Source organism: Lipotes vexillifer, unplaced genomic scaffold, assembly GCF_000442215.2.
Source record: "Lipotes vexillifer unplaced genomic scaffold, Lipotes_vexillifer_v1.1 C27555138, whole genome shotgun sequence".
Classification (NCBI taxonomy): Eukaryota; Metazoa; Chordata; class Mammalia; order Artiodactyla; family Lipotidae; genus Lipotes; species Lipotes vexillifer.
The window spans coordinates 1,150-6,550 of NW_006781246.1; the positions used below are offsets into that span (position 1 = coordinate 1,150).

The following is a 5,401-nucleotide window of genomic DNA, read 5'->3' on the forward strand; positions in this document are numbered from 1 at the left end:
AAGTTGGTTTTTGTCTTTTTTTATTTGTAGCATTTTTATATATATACTAGGTATAAGTCATTTGTCAGATTTCCATCTCCCATCTCCCTGTTTGTGCCTTGTGTATTTGCATTCCTAATAATGTCTTTTGCTTATCAGAATTGCTTTATTTTAATGAAGTCTAATCTATAAATTCTTACTTTAATGTTCTGTTCCAGAAATATTTACCTACCCCAATATTATAATGTTCCAGTGTTTTCTTCTAGAGGCTTTATTACTTTCAGATACATGGTTCAATTTGAATTAATTTTTGTGTATGGTATAAGGTGGAGGTCAAGACTTTTTTTTTTTCCATGTGGGCATCTGTTTGCTCCAGCACCATTGTTGAAATGACCACTCCCACCCCTTGACATATACTGAAGTGTTGTGGCACATTTGATAAAAATCAAGTTATCCTCCACATATGGATCTATTTCTGGACTTACTGTTTCATTCCTTTGGCCTATTTGTCTATCCACACACTAATACCACACTGTCTTCATTATTTTATCTTTACAATAAATATTAGAATCTAGTGAACTTCCTCAATTTAGTTCTTCCTCTTCAAGATTGTCTTGGCTATACTAATCCCATTATGTTTGCATTTAAGTTTATAGAATCAGTCTTTTAACTTACAGACACGTGCACACATACACACACCCCACTTCTGGAATTTTAATTGATATACATTAAAACTATATGTCAATTTAGGGGGAATTTACACCTATAAATGTTGAATCTTCCAATTCTGTAACATAAAACATCTCTAGCTATTTAGGTCTTTTAAAATTTTTCTCAGTAGTATTTTGTATTTTTCAGTGTGGGTATCTAACATATCATTAGTTAGATTTATTCCTATGTGTTTGATATTTCTCAGGCTATTTGTGAATAGTACTTTTAAATTTCATTATCATGTTATTAATTATTCCATTGTTGTTTTAAAGATACAAGTCCCTTTATATTTTTGTGGGGTTTTGTTTTTGCTTTGTTTTTGCTTTTACTATTTTTCATGTTGCAAACATAATACATGTTTATTATAGAATTTTGAAAATCACAGAAGTATACAGACAGATCTTAAGGTGGCCCCAATAATCTCGGTCTTCTGGTGTTCAAGCCCTGAGTGAGCGTAGGACCTGTGATTTGCTTGTAATCAATAGAATGTGGCAAAAGTCAAAGATGTCACTCCCATGATTATGTTACATTGTGTAAGACTTTGTTCTGCTAGAGTCTCTCTCTGTTGCTTGCTTTGAAGAAGAAAGCCACCATGAAGTAAGTGGAGAAGCCCATGTAGCATGGAATTGCAGGCAGTCTCAAAGAGGATGGTGGCCTCCAGCAAAAAACTAAAACCCTCAGTTCTTCAGCTCCAAAAGAATGAATTTTGCCAACAAACTTAAGCATCTTGGAAGTAGATCTTTTCCCCAGTTGAACCTCTGATGAGAATGCAGTCTTGGCTGACACCCTAATTGCAGCCAGCTGAGACCTTGAAGCAGGAACCCAGTTAATCCCTGCCCAGACTTCTGACCTACAGAAACTGAGAGATAATAAATGTGAGCTGCTTTAAGCTGAAAATTTTATGATAATTTGTTACCTAGCACTAAAAAATGAACACAAAGAACATACAAATAAAGGATAAACATTGGTCCCTTATAACATAGCTTTGTTACCTATGGCTACAGCTTCTTCCACTTTCCTCTTAAAAATGCATGAATTGTGTATGAATACTTCAAAAGTCAGCGTTTGTCAAATATGAGATAATAAATAAGCATCTCCTTGAGTGACAATGTGTCTTTAGAGACATTTTCCCTAAATTATGAAATGTTATCTTAAGACACTTGCAGAGGAGTTCCATTATAATTGAGGGCATGAATGACCCCGAAACTATGATTGTGTTAATGAAGTCTTTTGAATTCATTACAAAATGTTAAGAAATGTCTAATAGGTGGTAATAGCAACTATTCTAGATAGTAAATGAGTCTGTTATGTGGGGAATGGTGATTACATAATGTTATAAAATGCAATATCTAAAACCACATGTAAAATATATTTTCAACTATGCAAAATAATAGGTCATCAGATAAATAGCAGATAGAATTACAGCTAGCTAGAAAGAGTGAAGGACTGGAAAGAATAGTATGAACGTGCTAACCATATTCATATATGAGTCTTTGAATGTTAGAATTTTTAGTGATTTTTATATTACTCTTTATGCTTATCTATCTTTTTAAAATTTTCTACATGTTTTTCTTATATTCCCAAATAGAAATTATTTGAAAAAGAAATGATCAATAGAACACGTATTCTATAAAAAGAAGAAATCATAAAAACATACTAGTTTAAGTTATTCCAGGACAATTATGTATTTTACTTTGAGTAGAGAATCTTGCCAAATATTTTCACCTTTGATACCAATCTTTACTAGAAGATACTACTAATTACATGGCACTAGTCTGGTGACAAAGATATAATAAAGGAGCAGCAATAAAACATCTTCCTCTGACTCTTTCTGTCTTCTCTGTGAAAATTCTAACCCTTCAAGTTCCTCCCAGTTAATACAGAAATTCTCCAGAAAAATATGTTCTCTTCAATAGCCAGTAGGTCCTCAGCTTGCTGTATCTGTGCTGCTATAAAATTGTCACAAGCACCCATGCCCTAGCAAAGCTTCCAAAGCTGCCAGAAGGCTCCATAGCCGTGCAGAGTCAAATCCCTCTTCATATTACTTCTCTTTGACAAGAAACTCCCCTGACTCAGTTCAGGCTTTAAAAAACCCCTAATCCTCTTGGGCATTTTTCAGTCCTAGGACAAACATAGCTTTAGAGGTCATGCAAAGACCCCTGAAACAATATTGTCTTTAATTTGTGTAGCCCTTAAAAATATATAGCATGCTTTTACAGATACTGTCTCACTTTATATTTATGAAAAACTTCAAAAGTCACATAAATGCATTGCCTAATAATATCATTCTTTCCATCTCATATATAAGCAAAAGGTCCTTTGCCACTATAGTCAGTCCAAGGACACACAGCTAGTAAGTGATAGAGCCGAACTCAAATAAGCTGCCAAGTTCCATATTGTTCATTATGCTCTTTCCATAAAAATATTGTACAATCTCGCCACAAGCATCAAATTCTATGCATTATTTAAAGAGCATTGTGATTATGCATATTTTATAAACTGGTACTGATAAATAGTTCCTAAGAGGAGACAGGAAATGTTAAAATCATTACTTTCAAAATATGATCTTTTCATTGAAAAATTCTGTATTTCACTTGTATTAGAAAAGATATTCAGTATCAGGTATTTTTAAAATGCAAAATAAATGCCTTGAAGAGGGACTGTTTTGAATATTAAGCTCCACAGCATCAACCAAATTGCTGACATAAGTGTTAAAAATAGTTAACATCAAATTATTACCAATTAAATTGAAATTCTCAAATGGCATCTCTTGTGCTAGTAATGAAAACGTCAAAATGTACATGAATCATCAGGAATAATATCTAACAAAGATGAATAAAATTAAAACATGGTTTCATTAAATTTGAATTCAGTATAATTATATACAAATAAATGGCTATCAGATGGAATAATTAAATGTTTTTAATTGAGATATTTCTACAGGAAACATTGTTTCCTTTGTTATTTAGAATAAAAACATTTTCTCTTCAGGTTCACAGGAGAAAAATATCAAAAACATACCAACTGCAGATCTTCACCATAAGACTGATAACATAATTTAGATATGTTTGTATCACTTTTCTAATTTATTTTTTAAAAAGTAAAAGAAAGATTATTCATATGATACATAATTCATTTTTAATTTTAAATATAGTAACTCAGTACGTAAAAATTTAAAAGCTAGCTGAGCCATTCAAAGGTGAAGCAATTTTTGGAGACTGTCATGAAGTAACTCTACTCTCCCTTTACTCTGTCCTTGCCTGATCAGAGGATTCTTTTGGTCTCCACTTTAAAGCTATTTGGAAATACTACTGCCTTCATAGGATCAGACAAAGTACTGATTCTTTGTAATAGTGGACCTGTGGAGGTTTTGGTCATTATGTAACTATTTGTCGTGAGGTACACTTGACCTTTTTTTTTTTTTACTGATGAATCATTTATTCGAACAAGGCAAAAACGTCTCCACATTGTTTCCTTTTATACAGAAAGTGGAACATTTCAAATATATTAGCTTTTCAACAGTTTTTATTTTGGTCTGGTCCCAGGAACTGCCTTTCATTTTAGGATTCACGTTTTAGTAACACATATGCACCCATTACAGCCAAAAGAGCATACTTGAATTTTGGGAGTTGTTCATTATAATGGTGAGCATACCAACATATGGTAAAAACCCTCTGGCTCTCCCCACCACATCCTTCTTTTCCAGCCAGTTCTGGCCTTCTTTGTACAAGCCTTTATTGTCAACTTCATTATTACCTCCTTTAGTCAGAAATTTGATGTCTCCATTATCATTTTTATGAACTTTGATTACTCTGTGAACTGTTGCAGTGTCTTGTCCTTCTACTTTAAAAACGATTTCACCAGCTCTAACCGGGTCTTCCCGGAAATTTGTCAGGAACAGAAGGTTGCCCCTGTGGAAGGCTGGCTCCATGCCGCCACTCAGCACCACCATGATGGGACTCTCGCTGCCAGTGAGGACGATCAGGCCATTCCAGATCATGAGCAATCATGACACAGTCATGGCAAAGTTTAAGACCTGGTAATAGAGCTGGCGCTTGTTCATCTTCCTTGGGTCCCCTAAGATGTTCAAGCTGGATGTGGGGAGATGCGACCCCGCGGCGCCCATGTGCACCATGCCAGGGTCTCTGGGGGCCGAGGCGGCCCGCGGGCTCCGGGTGTTACAGACAGCTCACTTGACTTCTTATAGCAAACAACACCCTTCTATTTCAGTTCACATGAGGGTGGATACCTTCTGAAGTGGGGCATGTGATTCAGTCTGGCCAAAAATGAGCATGGTTGTCCCATATCACAGTGACCGGCTAGTGGTAGGCATATGACTGGGCCTCATTAGGCCAATCAGAATGGTGAATGTCCTGTATTTGTGTGTTTGCAACCTAAATTAGAATTTGTAAAGTCTTTAATTTGAGTCTCTTCTTTTTCACCTATTCTCCAGCTGCTACTAGAAGAGATAAGCTGGGTCATTGATGTGATCTTTAGCCTGGACTTTTCTATCAAGATGATTTTCCTCCAGAGTACAGACTCTTGTTCCATAGTGGGTTTGATTTCATGTCCAGTTCAATGATTTCTAGTTCAGAAATACTCCTAAGCAGGAATCCACACACCCAAAATGTCCTAATGCATATAATTGGGTAAAATGGCAAATAATGAGAAGTGAAATATGTATGATGGCAGCCTTCTCTCTTTGACCCTC

General features: G+C 35.2%; 1 pseudogene; it reads right to left on the minus strand.

Annotated features, from left to right (window-relative positions):
• Nucleotides 1-4,250: 4,250 nt before the first annotated feature.
• Nucleotides 4,251-4,825, minus strand: LOC103069180 (signal peptidase complex catalytic subunit SEC11C pseudogene; annotated as a pseudogene).
• Nucleotides 4,826-5,401: the final 576 nt, after the last annotated feature.